Source organism: Cupressus sempervirens, chromosome 11, assembly GCF_028749045.1.
Source record: "Cupressus sempervirens isolate cs-2001-9-10 chromosome 11, ASM2874904v1, whole genome shotgun sequence".
Classification (NCBI taxonomy): Eukaryota; Viridiplantae; Streptophyta; class Pinopsida; order Cupressales; family Cupressaceae; genus Cupressus; species Cupressus sempervirens.
This window is the reverse complement of record NC_143128.1, coordinates 308,257,139-308,275,703: the sequence shown is the minus strand read 5'-3', so window position 1 is coordinate 308,275,703 and position 18,565 is coordinate 308,257,139. Positions and strand designations below refer to the sequence as shown.

Sequence of the window (18,565 nt, the reverse complement as noted above, 5' to 3'; positions counted from 1 at the left end):
AAATTATTTAATATTATATTTTACATTTATATTTTATCAGGAGACTTCGGGGAGACTTCACTTTTTGGATTAGGAGACGGGGAGACTTCAAGAGACTTTGTCATGAAGTCTCCAACCTTTTTTGAGGTTTCCGGAGACGCGAAAAGTCTCCGAGACGTGTCTCGGTCTCCGAGACGTGACTTTTAGGGGGGAGACGGGTCTCCCGGTAACCATGCTTAATACTGATGTGGCAGGGAGATGAATCAATAACCAGTATATATAGTAAACTGTGCAAACAAGCTTTGACCAAAGCATTATAACCAGATTCTACTAGTAGGTAGGCATAAATCAAAGATAATTCTCATTCCTACACTTCCCTGATAAAATCCACATTCGACATCCTTTGATTAAGAAAAATACACTAACTCCATGATTTGTTTTATACACTAACTCCATGATTTGTTTTAAAGTTTTTGTTAAAACATTTCTACCATTTAATCATCCATGATCACCTTACAAGCCAATTTCACGATATTATAGTCATGCAATGGAGATTCACGTTTCTCTAAAATATCATTAGTAACTTGAATGTATTTTAAATATTCCAGCAAAAAAATGCTACCACCTTATTTCAAGAGAGAGTCAAATTGTATATAGTAGCATAGGCAGCAATATCATAGAGTCATATCAACTCTGCAATAAATTGTAATCTAAAGGTGTCTAGAATGTTTGACAGAATGCCTCAATGAAAAGTTTACTTCATGAAATGAAATGATTGCAGAGAAACTTGAATGTCCTCAGTTCCATTCTTACAGTCATAACAGTGAAAAAAGAGTTTAATGGCAGGCTAAGTGGAACATTGGATACCGCACTAAGTGCAGCAGTCTGTTTGGGGAAAACACAGTATTTTTAAAAAGTTGCAATACAATGTTGTTCAGAGCATAATCGAATCCCATAGAGGGAGTCTACTCTTGCAAATATACCAGTGTTTAATGCCTGAAAGAAGAGTTTTATACAGACTCACTATAAAAATGACTATGCAGGGTTAACTTACTCGTTTCCACCTAATTTTCTTTAAAGGTTTGACGACAACAATAAATACAAGTTTTCCAGATCACCAGGCAATATCATTTACTGTATTTACCACATGCTGTGGCTTGAATTTCACGTTCGCTTGTTAATGTTTTTTCTGTCAAGTGATCAAATGGGGCTTCAAGAACAGCCTTAGACTAAATAACGCACTTATTGCATAGACTTACGTTACAAAGAAGATTATGAGTTTTGGAGGATGTCATGCCAACCAAGAGCCACAAATCACCAAGCAATATCATTTACTATCATTGACCATGTGAAGTACAGTGCTGGAAAACAAAGTTCATGGTGACCAAGCTTCATCTGCGAATAATGGTGGTAGAAGGGGCAGCAACAAATAACACCACTTGTCGCAATGGCGTGCTCTTGCAGGGTCACTCCTCCCACAGTTCTGTGGGAAATGCGTAGATGTGCCACATGTCCACATTGTCCACCTCTTCGCAGTAGTGTGGGCCTTGACTCGTTCCACACGAAGCATCATTAGCATGGACCCAACCCTGAGATGCATCTTCACACATGGGAAAAGCCATAGATGGGGATGTTTGCTCCACAGGTCTTCATGTGCCTCCAAAATTCCAAATCCTTATGACCTTTTGTAGACGAACGATGAGGAAATTATGACCCACATAATACACTACCACCTCGAGTAGAGAGCCCTTCAACAAATGTCCAGTATTCAAAGAATAAGCAGGGGGTGATTGTGACTTGATGGGTGCCAAAAGGAGTGACCAATAAATTTTGCACCACTTACGATCACTCACTAAGGACAGGCTACATCCAGGCCTTTAAAATGGGGAGGGGAACACATTGTAAAGGTAGTCCAAGAAAGTCTGGATTGGGAATTTTTATTGTAAATGAGGGGATTCCTTCCTCTCTATAAAGCCTTAAGATTGTAATCAAGTTTTGTGATTGGTAATATAATCAATTGTGCCCAAGGCCCTTTGGTCTTTGTTGTAAAATCACATTGTCTTTATGAATGTCTTCAGTACAAACTCCGACTTTAATGCACTCATATGGATGGCTGTTGATTAGACTATGCACTATGCTTATCTACTAGCAATTATTCTCGTATGTCGTGTTCTATGTTTAAGAGTTCTGTCCTTTAGAGGTGAGTTTTTATTCCCGACCGGAGGAATCTGTTCTGTATCCTGATACCTCATACTGAGGTACCCTGTGCACTCGGTCAAAAGCTCGGTGCATCACCTTGGTTTTTTTTGTCCTAACCTCTCTGCACCCTTTTCTTCCCCTTTACTCCACGAAGAGCCAACTTCTAAAATTCTAGAGCTCACTTGGCGAGGCACAATAAGTGCCCCCCCTCTCACCAAGCTTCCCATAGAGATTGAACTTCGGGAGTCGACAATTTCTTTTTTGGCACATCCGGTGGGACACTAATCTTAATGACTGAAGATCTGGTACAATCTTCAAATTTTGCTTGATTTGATGCGTTTCTCTTAAAGTACCGAGCGATTGATTAGTTTTGATGCATAACAACTCTCTGATCCAAAAGGCTCTTGTGTCTTTTGACAGATCACACCCTCTTATCCAAGGTCTCTCTAATGGAGAGATCTTATGGGCAAACTCCTTTTGCCTATCCCTCAAGGAAATTTGGAGGCTTTTTCTCCCTATTAGCGGTATCAAGATTCCAGCCTTATCTCGAGCGCCTATATAACATTCGGCTATGGGTAGAGCTGGAACACATCTCTCCCTCCCACCCAACACCAAGAGGAGATTAGCTGTAGAGAAATTTTGCAAAATTTTCAGGAGTTGCAGGCCATTGAGGATGAGCACACATACTGGCAGGAAGAACTCAACTCCAGAGTTCTTTGGATGATTCAACAAGCCGAGTTTTTGGGTTACAAGCATGAGCAACTCCTTGCTTCATTGGTGGCTGCTAGAGATGAAAGGACCAAGTGACCAGTTGAAAACCTAGAATTGTGTCTATGGGCACACAGACTGTCTATGGTTCGCGGGAAAATAGCGATGGTTTCAGAGGGACTGATAAACATGGAGGCATCTATGTGGAGGAGGCGAAGAGAGGACATAAGGATGCACACTCCCGAAGAGCCCTATTGGTTTAGAAAATAGGAGATGGAGCCTAACGTATGCAGTCTAGCAAGGGAACTTGCCAAGGGGGAAGGTCACCCGGTTTTCATTTCCAAGGCATCCCAGGTTTTGGAAGGAGTCCCGGAGAATGATGGGATGGAGAATGGCTTCTTTGAAGCCTTCAATGCCATTTGTGCATCAATCATACTCTACCTCGAAGAAATGAAGCCCAAAGAACTTGAGTGTTTGCAAAGGAAAGGAATCTCCTCTGCAATAAAGAAGCCATTGGAATCTATTTTTGGCAGTTATCTTTCTGTGAAAGGGTCCATGGGCCTCATCAAAGGATGTGTTGTTAGGCATCTAATCCTGGATCATAGATTGCCCCTCATTATGCTCACCACAGAGCATGAAGGCAAGCCCAAAATGGAAGATGGGGAGCTCATGCACACATTTTTGAAAGAAGATATTTAGGCATGTGTGAGCTTTTTCTTTCTCTGCTTCAAGAAGGCATCCCATTGGTGGGGATACTTTCTACAAATTTGCTTCTGGTTGGTCGTCCATGTTAAGTAACATGGATCAAATTCTGCAAATGTAATTTTCATTGTCATTGTAATTGATGATTTTTTAAATGCAGATTTGGATCTCATATAAATATGAGGAGCAGTCATGTCTCATGAAGAGACATGTCTCATGAAGAGACATGTCTCTATAGCTAATCATCACTGGTTAGTATATGTTTATATATATATATATATATATTATATAATAATATGTAATATTTATAAAGAATATTTATCTAATGATGATTTACCATTTAATGAAAACTTATGAATATCAATATAACTGAACTACAATTTAACACTCCCTCTTAGTTAGGAAGGATTGATATAGAACATACTATGTTCTTGAGTATAAGGAGATATCATCTCACTATGATATCCCTAGAATGGCATATCAATGTGAATTGATCAACACATATGTTTAAATTAACATATTTAACATATGGAATTTTCTACAACTCACTATGAGGTTAAATTTATCAGCCCTCCCTTTTTATAAAAGGAATTGAAGCAACTATAATACAAGAATAACCACCACCTTAAGTGTGGCTTATGATAATTTTAAATTATGGTGTCCAACAAGATCCGGCCTGAAGAACCATAATTTATTTTCATGGTATCTGGAAAAATCCAGCCCGAAGAACCATGAAGATCATCAATGTGTCCAGCAAAATCTGGCCTAAAGAACAAGGATAACCCTAACTTCAAACATTTTTGTTTGAAGACAGATCAACTATAATAAAGTCATCACTTTAAATAGGATCAGAACACAAGAAAGGTAGTCACCTTTCACAAGAAAAGTCGTCACTTTTCACAACACAAGCTTGCAAGCACAATTTTATATTCATGAATATATTAGTTAATAAATGCATTTACAAAAATGTCATACCAAGTTTACCTCTGAAGTACACAATTTTCAACTTCGCAAGAGGCTTGGTAAAAATATCAGCATTTTGCTCATTTGTACTGATATAACATAATTTGATAACATCTGTGCCAACTATATCTCTTATATAGTGATAAGGAGTTTGGATATGCTTCACATGCTCCAATGGAGGCAACTACATACTCAGCTTTAGTAGAACTCAAAGCAACAATTGGTGGTTTTCTATTAAACCAAGATATCATAGCTTGACCCAAGACTGAAGCAACAATAAACAAGAGTGCATTACCTAGAACTTCTTCTCATAGAGAGGATATCATCCATGAAGGATTGCATTTCAGAATTTCTCCCTTTGAATATCGATCTTGGGAGGTTAGGTCGTCTAGTTACTCCCACAAGAATTTCTTCCTCCAAGGATGCTTGTCAAACTCCCTCTAAATCTGACATCAATTTTCTAAATTCCTGCATTGGCTTTGAAGAAGTGTCATACTCCCTCTTAATATAGAAGAATCTCATAATCTTAATCATCAAGGATATTTTCTTCAAGAGCCTCACTTTATCCATTTTAATCATCAGGATCTTTGGAACTACTATCATTATATTTAGTCTGCACAATATTTGGTAGCATATGTAAAGTACCAACCTTCTTCTCTTGTAAGAATATCCTCAAACATAAAGGAAAATAGAATTACAAATAAGAGAGAGACTACAATAAGAAAATAAATATAATAATAAATACTTATCTGCACAATAATGTTCTTGATACAAGTTTCTCCAATGAAGTTCCATATGCAACAAATTGGAATATCATCTCCACATAAGCATTTTTTCAAATAGTAGGAATGAAACATTAGTTATAATTGCCCCCACAATGTAAAATTCTGACTTACTCATTGAATAACTTTGCATCGCATCAATTAAGGCAACTTATTTCTGTTTAATACATTAAATTGTCCTATCATGGAAAATATCTTGCTTGGAATTGTATCGAATTACTCCAATGACAAATAAGTCAGCCTATTCTGTTGTTGCCAATTGCCCAATGGATTTAACTCCTAGCTTATGTTAGTGTTCCTTGTCATCAACCTTTATTACAAAAATAGAAAAATATTAAATGTTTCCACTCTCCACAACCAAGTTGAATCAAGCTCTCATCTCTAACAAGGTGGAAAATCACCAGTAGAAATCCCTTCGAAGATGACCTGTCCATAGGGCTTAGAGTTCTTTATCACTCATGATTATCCATTATTGTCATCCCATGTATCATTCTTGATAGCATCTAGCCTCATGTAATTTGTAACCATCTGACATGTTTTTACTTGCAATAATGCTTACTAAGAAATGCTACATTAACCTTAAAGGCTTAATATCATGTAGCCATTTTCCATTCTTAGAACATTTATCATCTCAGAGTTTTGTTCTAAATAACTTCACAACAAGGTTTCTATCTTCTAGAAATATATATCAGAGAGAAAATGAAATCTTGACCATTAATTTCCTTGCTGAAGCAATCTGGCAAGTGGTATTTGTTTGTACAAAGACGAGTCTTCTAAATTGTAGCCTTGAAGTATACATTCTGCAGTAAACAGGGGCACTACTCCAATTATTGCTTCCTCACACTTACATAGGATGCCTTCAAGAGACAAGTCTAAGGTCTCTTCCTAAGCACATCTTGTTTTAATGATTCTTCATTTTATTCTTTTATCAGTTATTACTATCTTCATAATAGTTGTTGTTATCATAAGTGATCATAACTAATCTTCTTTCTATTAATCGATGATGTGAGCCATCATATATATTTCTATTAGTATGTGATCACTTGGTATTTGTTATTAATTGGAGACTATGGTAGTAAAAATTGTGTTCAATTAATCTTGTCTGCATCAATCCTCTATAATGTCCATGAAGCAATAAATGGTTTGTTTGTATTGCTCTCAATATTCACGGCACATCATAATGGATCTTTCAATGGTTTATTAATCTTGTTATTTAACTTCAGGTTGACTATTGTGAATGATCACCTGTGCTCACCAAAAGTTTATTACTATATGTTACAGAAGACTTGTTCATTATTGAAGCTGAAGATATTGATGACAGCAGATAAACACTTTCTTAACCATACATGGACGATCTACTCCATGCTTATTGTTTGGTTTATGTTTATTATCTTTGTTGGTCAATTGATTTAAATGCCTCTGTTTTTCCATGCACATACAACTGTAGGAGTCGTACTTGGTCTAGTATCCTCATCTTGCCATTGTCAGGCAATGATCCTCAAAGATATGTAACAAATTGATAAATACTTTCAGCATCCTGAGCTCCTTCCTATGTAATTCCACATAGAGAACTTTGCAGGCTTCATCCAATTTTCCCTTCCAGCATGACTTCAAACTAATGTTCTTCTTCCCAGTGGTGAGTTGCAACATTAATGAATGTTTAAAGAATCTTTGTCCAATGTTGAAACTTTTCCTTATATATTTATAATCATTGTGGTAAAATCCTTATGGTAATAGAACAAGGAATAAAATCTGCTCACTGGTGATCATTGATTCCATATTAAGACTACAGTATCTCTGCAAATTTTGCATTCTTTGTTTGTAGCGGTCAAATCACATACTGCAGTTACTGCATCTAATGACTACAACATTCATCCCTAGCCCTACTAACTAGCAAACAGGTTAAATCCTAAGCTCAGAGATCTGGGAAATCTCAGATCTTCAGACATTAAATCTTCTTAGAAGTGAACATGAGAAAAATGTCATGACTTTCATTACTGGTATTATGGAACTGGCTTCATTTAAATGAATGCCATGTTTGCTCAGACTCATTTTCAAAGAACAATCAATAACCCTATTAATGCCTATTACAGTGTGACTGTAAACTCATAAAACCTTCAATAAGTAACCAGATGTCTTTTGGCGGTATAAATATATCTTCTCACTCCCTGTAAATCATTTTCCGAGTGTTAAGCACTTAATGAATAATGCCAGGTGCATTCTATGCTCAATATTCCAACTCTATGGAATCGCAACATTCAGTATGTTGCAGGAAGAATGAATCTTTAAGGCCTGTATTTACTGAGCAAATATTATTATTCCAAAAACATTAGTTGCCCAGCGATAATATTTTTATGTCCCCTGATAAAAAATTCTCCAGCCGTGACAGTATAGTTGCAATGAAACAAATGTAATCAACTGTCCCGAATAAGTTCAATATAAGTGCCGCTATGAAAGGTTCACAGAGTATTATTCCTTGGAAATAATTTTGATTGGTCCTGCACAATTGTTATTTAGTGATCGATACCCTCCGTTCGACAAAATATGTAAATGAGAAGAATCTAGTTCTATAATGTTCTTCTGGGTACAATAGTCATTGCTTTTGAAATATGAATCACAATGTCGATAGAATTAAGGCTTCACTCCCTTCACAAACATCTTCAGACACTGTATTGACTTCCTGAACTTATTCCATTATAGCTTCCACAAAAAGGATTGGGATAATGAAATGTAATAGGCACGAGTTTGGGCATTACACATCTTTGTTATTTGGCAGATCATTTTATACAATGATTCAAGAAAATGTTCACTCTCTCCTTGATCAGCCTGTTGTTTTTAAATACTTCAAAGAGATTATATCCACAGAGATTCATCTTGCTGTGATACATTTACAGGTCTTGCTCTGATACCATGTTAAGTAAACATGGATTGGATTCTGCAAATGTAATTTTCATTGCCATTGTAATTGATGAGAAGGAGCAGACATGTCTCATGAAGACTCTATAGCTAATCATCACTGGTTAGTATATGTTAATATAACTAACCATATATATATATATATATATAAATAATATTTATCTAACGATGATTTACCATTTAATGAAACTTATGAATATCAATCTGACTGAACTACAATTTAACAGTCCAAAAGCATGTAAAATGTATAAGGCTAGTTAGAATGGGAAGCTGCTTTAGCAAGCACAGAAATGGCTTTGTTTAGTATCTTTTCAATATAATACTTTGTACATAGTCGAATAAGTTTCCTTCTTTCGAAGAAGTGTCTGTTGGTTACCAAGACCGTAGATTAGAATCCTATGAGCCTTGCCCATTCGATGCTGGGATATCTAATTGGTTGTGGCCAACTTGACAGGATCAATCAATTCGATTTAGATCCTCTGCTCTTTTGGCTTTGCAAAACCAAGGCTTGTACACCTGATCTTGGACAACAAACTTAGGTCCAAGACGTTTATAGCAGATAGATTCAATGCAAAGACAATTTCCCTAAATGGAAATTTTTTAAGGAAACTTTTGGATTGCTAATACTCACTTTGGATTGCTAATAATGAGTATTAATCTTCGAAATATGATTACTTTAATAAACTTGCGAAATGCTGAAATAAGATTAAAAGTGAATTACTAAAACAAATAGATATTAAACCCTTAAAAGAAAAAGATTAGAATATTGCCAGCATATAGATTGAGAAATATGAGTGAATTAATGATCAATGCTCAAATTTAAAAGGGTGATAGAATCAAAACTATATGTTTTCACATACAACTTTATGATATTATGTATATTAAATCTATAAACAATTCAGTTATTAGGATGTGTCAAATTATTTTGTTTTATGTGTATCTAAACCAGTCTATGATGTTTTAACCCTTATATGGACAAACTAGATACAAATAAAGAAAACAATAATAATATTTCACAATATTTGTATTTATCGGGTTTAAATAGTAGCGAATAATTTGATCCACTTATTCTAATAATAGATTATTGATAGACAATTAAGATGATCGCAAAGGACGAACCATACAACAATTTAACTCTAAAGCAAATAAAAATCTTACTGATTATACTCTGGAGAAATTCATATTGAAGACACTTAGATGTTGATGCTCCACTCAACACAATTTCATATTACACAATATCGAAATGTATGCCCAATAGTTTCAATATCCAATAGCTTGGTTCAAACTTCAATCTTTTAAAGAAGGAATTTCAAAATCATATAAGCTTCAGAAAGTTTTTTTTTTTTTTTTTGAAAATATAAGAAATTGTAATTGCGAGTCTTGTCTGATTTCGCATCATATATTTATAGAGTAACAAGAGGCATCGGTTGCATTTCCAAACATTGCACCTCTTCCTAACTCGTAACTGTTCATCTTTTACATAAGGTGTTAACATAATTTTGGTATTATGTGACCAACGGTTAATATAATATACGATAGCCAAACAAAATAATGCGGGCTTAAATAGTTTTCTTCGAGCACCTTGTAACAACACACAACTATTATTTGATTAATAATCATCGATGCATTATATGTCACCCTTATATCCATAACCAATCTGACACTATGGAGTGGTTCAGACTAGATTATTCTCGTTGCTTGTCATTTATCCGCCCAGATTTGCGGCGTTCTTCCAATTTCTGACGATTCCTCCATCTGTCGGGTGTCTGAATGTCAAACATCCCACGACTTCTACATTTTCTTCTCCGTGTTTGTATTAGAAATTCTATTCTATGTTTTGAGCGATTTGCATAAGCTTTTCTTCTACGTGCCTACCCGTGATCGAATTGGGTGCAATTGCTCCCTCTCTTCATCGCTTCTCATCACTAAAAGGATACGACAAAGATTTCTGGTGCACAAGCATACTTTTAATCTCCAACTTGAATGTACACACGCTCACCTGCAATAACACAGAGCACTATAAGTAAGTATATAAGTAATAATTTTATGGGAAAGACTTACGAAAAGGTCCTGTGGAAGCCGTTGATGCTGAGAAGAACAAATTCGATTCAAAGGATTGCATATATTATGACTTCTATATGCCATCTTTATCAATGAAGACTTCCGGAAACATCACTATCGGTATTGCATCCTTTTATAGCCATCGGATTGCTGTAGACATTGCACTTTATCTCTACATCACTGCTAATCTCATCTGGTTTTTAATTGAATGTTATGGTGATTCTTAAATTAGTTTAAGGGACCTGGGAAGATTGCCGTCAAACACAAACATCCTTCTTCGTTGAACGCTGGTTTTGACCCAATCTTCAATGGTTGCCGCTTCCGGTAGTATTCATGCTCCTTCATCATAATTCCTCTGCCTTCATATTGCCAAGGTCTTCAATATATGTTATCATTGTTTATTGGTTTTAAAGACTCATCTATCTCCACTTCACCATTTCAAATCTTCAATTCCCTTGTTTATCATGGTAAATGGATGTCTGGTATAGTGATTCTGCGAGAGATATATGATGAGAATATGCATTCAAGCATGCTCTGATGGGTATCGATGCCATTTGAATAACTTCATCAAACACAAACAAGGAACAATGATCAATGGTGGAATTCTGTTTGACATAATCACTGCATTCCAGTGCTGTTGCTTCCTCAATTATTCACATTTGATAACAATTTTCTACTATTGTAATTCCCTGAGAGTCTGATGCCATCATTTGTATGGGGATTTACATGAGTGGCCAAAGGCAACTCACTTAGTTTGATATCCTCTCTGCATTCGGCTTCATGTCAAACTCATCATCCCTTCCAACACATTCTTCATTCTCCTCAAGCTCCTTCAGGATAAGCAAAGTGTATGTGACAAAACATATTCCTCAATACTGTTGATGATTTGCAGAAAACTGAAGCAGACGGTATCATATTTTCATTCAGGTATATACAGTGAGACATCCATCAAAATGACTTTTTCAGGCACCCTCTGCTTTTCAAGACCATCAGTTCTACTTCCACGAACTGTCTTGATCTGATCTTTGTAATACTGTCTGATATCAATAAGGCCTCAGAAGTAATAGAATTTTTGTTTCTCGCATGGAAATATAATCTTGTAACATTAATCTGATGCTTTTTAGCGACTATATCCTTTTGACTTCAGTATTTGACCAAGGACCTCTCCATCTTTTCATAACTCCATCAGCATATAAACATGATCATCATCATCTTCAAATGCATTGCTGAAATAGACTGCATTCACATGCTCATTCTCGGCTCGTAATATTTTGACTTCTCTCTTAAGTCTTTAACATCAGTAGGGAATAAGAATATATATCTTCATATTTTTAATCACAGACGCTGATACTCATAAAATATGCTCAAATGGATGCCTAAAATTTTGAATTTTTGGGCTCCATCAGTGCCTGCGTGCATGACCACATGTCCCTTAAGAAAATGCAGTATTAGTTAGTTTCTCTAAGTGCATTTCCGCACATTTTTTCAGGGTTATCTACAGAGTGCATGGTTTTTCCTACCCATAAAACAAGGATGGTGTCCCCAAGAGTTGCCCAAATTGTGAAGTAAAACTTCAAAATTTTGTGAAACAAAGTTCATGGCGACCAGGTTTCATTTGCAAACAATGGTGGTTGAAGGGGCAGCAATAAAAAATGCCACTTATCACAACGACATGCTCACGCAGGGTCATTCCTCCCATAGTTCTATGTGAAACTTGTAGACGTGCCACGTGTCCACATCGTCCACCTCTCTCTCAACATTGTAGGCCTTGACTTGTTCCACACGAAGCATCGACAAATGTCTTAGCACGGATCCAGCCTTGAGATGCATCTTTACAAACGGCGACGACCACAGATGGGGACGTTTGCTCCATCGGTCTTCATGCACCTCTAGATTCAAAATGGCCACCACCTTTTGCAGAGGAACAATGTAATGTCCCTTACCAATAGGCCACTAAAACCCACTAATACTGAACAGTAAAATTTCGTCAAACACTTGGCATGCAAACCAAATACATTGCTGAAAATAAAATGCTGAATAAAGGAAATTGTTGTGCAACAAATTTACTCAAATAACTGATGTAAAATAGTGCCAATATATTCATTCAATGATAACCAAATGCTTTTACATATGTTATGCGATTTTCAACTCAAGGCATTACAACATGGCACATTACAAACAAACCCTTACTGGCTGGATACAACTGAGAATTTCTTGCAATACAAATTAAAATAAAAAAAACCTGGATTGAGCAAATGCTGGAGGCTGAATGCTGAAAACGAGATGATGAAAATGCATTCAAATTGCCCTCCAATTTGCTAACCGTACGGCTTGCAGGTACAACCATACATGTACGGATTGGTATGACGGCCAGCAAAAATAAATGCTGGGATGAAGGATGCCGAAATTGGTATTGAAATAATCGGGCCAGGCTCCAAGGAAAATTCTCTTAGAGAATAAAAATCAAACTCCCAGCCAACAGCGAGATATGAGTAAAAATGTATGTCCAGGCTGAAAATCGAACCTTGCTAGAAATGTCCAAATAAGCCCAACTTGAAGTAGCTGAATACCACTTCCAAAGTGCAACCCTTCAAAAGATATTTCACCTCCTCAGTTATGCAAATCTTTAAGAGACTCCATTCCCAAAGATAAATGACAATTTGCAGACCAAGATGGTGCCACAAATGCTCAAAGAGAAAAGTAGTGTAAACTCAAAACTAGGGATGTCCAAACGAGAGGCCAAACACCCTATTTATTCACTTTTTTAAGAAGCCTCTAAGAACTTCTAGAAGTATCCATAAAATATTCTTATGAAATCCCTTTAAAATGCACTTTTATAAAAAGTAACTTTATAAAATAAAGAGTGCAACTCAACTCAAAATTATAATATTTTGGCCCCACATAACACATAAAATAAAAATATAATAAACCCAATCTCTCCAAGAGCAAATAAGACCATCCAATCCCCAAATAATCATCAAAATGACTCTCTTACCAAAACCATCTGCCTACGAGAGTCCACAATAGGAAAATTCACTGAAAAATAACATGTCACTGAAAAGGGGACATGGCAAACAACAAGGAAATTATGACCTGTGTGATGTACTAGCAGCTCAAGCAAAGAGCTCTTCGATAGATGTCCATTGTTCAAAGGATAAGCAAGGAATGATTGTGACTTGATGGACACAAGAATGAGTGGCCAACGAATTTTGTGCCACTTATGATCACCATGGACAAGCTACATCCAGGCCTTTAAAATGGGAGGGGAATGCTTTGTAAACTGTAAAAGGTCCGCACTGGGAACAATTATTGTAATTGAGGGGATTCCTCTTTGTAAAACTTTAAGATTGTAATCAAGTTTTGTGATTTGTCAATATAATCAATTGTGCTTAAGGCCCTTTGGTCTTTGTTGTAAAATTGCATTGTCTTTATGAATGTCTTTTGTGCAAACTCAAACTTTAATGTGCTCATATGGATGGCTGTTGATTAAACTACACCCTCTGCTTTTCTACTATTAGTTATTCTCGTATGTCGTGTTCTATGTTTAAGAGTTCTATCCTTTAGAGGTGAGTAATTGTTCCTGAGCGAAGGGATCTGTTCCGTGCCTTGATACCTTGTACTAAGGTAGCCCGTGCACTCGGTCAGAAGTTCAGCATATTGCCCTATTTGTTTTCGTCGTAACCTCTATGTACCCTTTTCTCCCTTTTTACTCCACGAAGAGCCGGCTTCTAAAACCCCAAGTTTTCTTGATAAGGCATAATAAGTGCCCCCCCCAATTGCCGAGCTTTTTTTAGAGACCGCCACGCTCCTGTGGGCAACTTCAGGAGTCAACAGTCCACATGCTGTGACTTGAATTTCACTCGCTTGTTAATGGTTTTGCTGTCAAGTGATCAAATGGGGCTTCAAGAACAACCTTAGAGTAAATAATGTAGTTATTGCAAAGATTTGGTTAAAGAGAACATTATGGATTCTAGCGGATGTCATGCCAAACAAGAGCCATGATTCACACAAGTCAATGCCATCTAAAAATTAAAAAGAAGGAAAACAAATACCAATAATGAATCCCAAACAGAAAGCTGGTAAACACGAAATGAGAGAGAGCGGCACCCTAAGAGTTAAAAGTCACAGTACAATTTGGATCTCTAGGCTGTAAAATGGTCAGGAATGTCACTAATATTGTAGTGGATATGCATATGGTTTTAGACTGACAGAAGCCATTAAGCTTCAGATTTCCATGTCTACAAACATTTCATACAACTTGTCGTGATCATGAACTGGGGAAAAGGAAAATGGTGTTTGATACTTCATTTGTATACCATGTTACTTGAAGAAAAGGAAACTGATTTAGCACCACTATTCTTGTCTTATACAAGATACAAGGTGTTAGGGATATGTTTCAAAAGCGAAGACACAGTCCCAATTTTTTTTGTAAAGAGCAGTTGTATGTAATTTATAACAACCAGGTAGTTTGATGCTATTATGTATAGAATAGAACTCTTTATCCAATAGAATATGTGAGTATAGTAGGTTTCACTGTTGTTGGGTATGTGATCTAAAATATTTTCAAGATTTTTTAACCTCAAGCTTATACATTAAAGCTATTGACAACAAGTTTCCAGGAATTAAAAAGGGCCTAAGAGTTCCTTCTTCCGTTCAATGACAAGAAAGAAACTCATTTAAACAGAAAGGTAACCACAACTTCAGTTCTCAAAAAGAATTAAAAGAATGTGACCATTGTATTGTGCTTATGCTATACAATTCGCATCTAAGATTTATAAAAAAAATTACGCACCCAAGCTATATTTTTTATATCTTGGGTAGCGTTTAGGATGCAAAGGAGGCATGCAACTACAGAAAGAAAAACTTAAGGATGCATGTTTCAACAGAGGCACGGTCAAACAAGGAATTTAAGTTCATGAAGCTGAGAAAATTTACACACCAAAACTTTAGTTATTGTATTTGTAAGGAAACAAAGAGAGATTCTTTTGAGCAAAACAATGTTTCAAAATTTCAGAAGTAGTGATAATTGAAAACAATATTATAAAAATAAGGAAAACCTGTTTTGATGATATTGAGAGATCTCTTTCAATTTCCAAATTCTCTTTCCAGATCTTTCTGTTCTCCCAGTTTGTTTTTCCATTTCTTTCTTTGAAAAATCAATCTTTTAAAACAAGAATTGGTTCCTCTTTTAATACCCACTACCTCTCTATAACAGACTTTCCCCCTCTTTTCATATAAGAATGAATAACTTATATGAAGGAATTTTAAAGAAAATTAGCAATCAACCGATAGGGTTTATATTGTTGGCTTGCCCCTCTACATTTTACCAAAAAGCCTGTCTCACATGTTAAGACCACAATTTAATATGCAAGATACCTTTAAAAGGAACTGGAAAACCTCTTTGTGGTAGCGCAATAAACATCTTGTCATGTGGTTTTCACACCACTGCCCCATTGCAAATGGGGACCCCCTCTTTTTTGCTTTAGCTAGTGGGAATTGTTGTCTTAGGCAGTTTTGATTGGCAATTTTTTTTCAAGTCTCCAAGTCCAGGGGAGTTTGAGCAGTTTTGGCTCACTGGGAAGTGATTATTGCTTGGGGTTTGTGCAAGCACCTTGGTGCCACTTGGAGGAATTTTTGCTCTTGGTCTAAGTCCAAGTGGAGAATGAAATTTTAGTCCCAGAGAGATGGGTTTCTAGGTTTGAGAAGGGAGGCGAAGTTTGTGAATGAACCAACTCTTGGGGAAATTCCTTCTCTTGAAATTTTCCCTCATTGAGTCTCCCAAGTTTTGCCACCCTCTAAGTCATTAGAAGATCAATTTATGGCATGAGGGCAACACCATAAACAAGATTAGAGCAAGGAATCACCAAGGAACTGTTACAAGCTAGAGTTTCCGTTGCACCAAAAGATTGACTTGTTAATGCTCGAAACAACCACTAGACTTATAGAACACAAGAGGTGGTTAAGCCATGTCACGATTCTCGAAGGGGAACGTTGGTAGTTAGTCCAACAATCCCCCCCTTAGTGTTACCTGAGGAGATTCGAACCTTTGACCAAGTTCTGATACCACTTGTTACAAGCTAGAGTTGGCATTGCACCAAAAGATTGACCTATTAATGCTCGATACAACCACAAGACTTATAGAACTCAGGAGGTGGTTAAGCCATGTCACGAATCTCGAAGGGGAACGTTGGCGGTTAGTCCAACAGGAACTTTCAAATGAGGAAAGTTTAAGAACACCATGTCTTGGCGAAATAAAAAATGGTTTTGGATTGTGATGTGATTAAAGTTTGCCTCAACTTTTTAAAATGGTTGGTCTTAAATTGGGATGAATTTTGTTTATTTTTTATGTGATTTTATTTTCAGATTTTTCTCCACAAATTTAATGCTTTTTTCCTTTGTTTTGCAAGGTGAATTAAAAAAAAGAGCTGAAATGAAATTCATTCTTTGAAAATCTTAGAAAATTAGAGCATTGCGGCGCACATACTCTCCATCGTCATGCCAACAGAAATTGGCAAGGTGAATTCAAGAAGGAGAAGATAGAGGGCAAAGTGATAATCAAGACCTCAAAACTTCGAGCGGATACTACAAGAAGATGAATCAATCACGGGGACTCAAGTGAGAAGGAAGGATTAATGGTCAAGCTATCAAGCCACAAACTCAAGTCAAAATCAAGAGGAAATTCAGGAAAGCATGGAGGATCCAGCTACATGAGGACATATCCTAGGGAAATCATGAGAGATCAAGTTCACAGGTTCACAGAGATGCGTGGTTCAAGTTGATTCCATGAGGGAATTTCAAAGGATGGAGAAGATCACAAATGTTGGGAGATACTCTACAAGCAAAGATTCCAAGCACACAATAAGGATGAAAAGGTGACAGTTGTTTGTCTTCTCCAATCAAAAAATTTCAGTTTCAAGGACAACTAATAACAACATGCCAAGTGTCCCATTTTCTCATTGGCCATCAAAATCATTGTAATTTTCTTATTGGCCCATAAATTGGTGCCTTCATGTAATTGGTTATAAATTTGGCAACCCTAATTAGGGTTTGTGGGAAGAAATCTCGACCCTTGATCTTGAATTGGTCTTGGCCCTTTGTTGTGATGGAGCTACTATAAAAGGCCAAGGCTTTCTCGTATGTAAGGGATTAGTTTTAGAGATTAAGGAGAGATTAGATTAGAGCTAGGAGGAAAGATTAGAGAGCTAAAGTAGAGTAGGATAGCTAAGGGGGAAACTTGATGAAATTGTTGCTATGATGCTTTCAATGTAATGGATAATTCATTGTGGGTTCTTCCTGGTGTTGTAAGTCGATGAAAACACTCAACTTCAATTGATGTTAAATATTTGGTTTGCATCCAGATGATGGGATTGGAGAGAGGATATTGATTTGAAACTATACGATCTAGAATGTTATGAAGTACCGAAGCCAGTAGTAACTTCTCCCATGTCTCCAGAAAACATAGCATAGGTTTAGAGTCCCTTGGCTCCTAGGAATTTGTAGCATAGGTTCAGGGTAGTAACTCCTTACACTCAACTCTTTAGTGAAGTTATTCTCACTGCCACAATGACATTACCTCTAAACCACGCAAAGGATGTTAAAGTGGTTCCCAACCTTGAGATCATTTGTGTATTCCTTAGAAGCTTGCACTAGGTGGGTGGAGCCGATGGTGAGATTACATCTAGTAGAGTCTAAGTTCATCCATGATTCCTTGCATTCATATTAGAAGTAGAAGTAGAATAAAGGTTAGAAGATTAAGTTGGATTTGAAGTGGAACGGTTGAGCTATAATTTCATTGCATGTTGATATCCATGGAATGAATAGCGTAAATCCCTTTGTGATAACCAACATATGACATCATAAAACTGAGTGAAGTCCATGATTAAAAAGGAACCTTGAAGTCATTTCATGATCTTACTTTGCAAGCTTAGCATGAGAGATGACCTTATATCAAGAGAGGATTGAGTGTTTGGTGTTTCTTCTTGAAACATTAAGTATTTGATTCTGCATATTGTAGTGGAACAAAACTCACATCAACACATCCAAACAGATTTGTAGTGTTTTTTGGTGTTAATATCTACTCACAATTAGGGCTATGCATGCGGCAAATGTGGCAGATTAATTTGTTTTATTTTATCCTCATCTATTCACAAAGACAGCTATTTATATTGCAAATGTGGCAAGAGGTTTAGAGCAAAACACCATGCATGCTCAGGAAAAATACACGCAAGAATATTGCACAGTTTTAATTTTGTCAT

General features: G+C 36.5%; 1 protein-coding gene across 4 annotated transcripts in view; it reads left to right on the top strand.

Annotated features, from left to right (window-relative positions):
• The window catches only part of LOC149529363 (uncharacterized), a 56,333-nt gene that overhangs the window by 3,771 nt on the left and 33,997 nt on the right, over positions 1 to 18,565 (top strand). Inside the window, exon 2 of one of the 4 annotated variants that reach the window (XM_089809989.1) lies at positions 16,718 to 17,600. The exons of 1 other annotated variant lie outside the window; for it this stretch is intronic. The gene's annotated coding sequence lies outside the window, so the exon portion shown is untranslated. Of the gene's footprint in view, positions 1 to 6,556; positions 7,013 to 16,717; positions 17,601 to 18,565 lie in introns of those variants that run through there. 2 more of the 4 variants (XM_089809985.1, XM_089809986.1) reach the window with 2 other exon arrangements.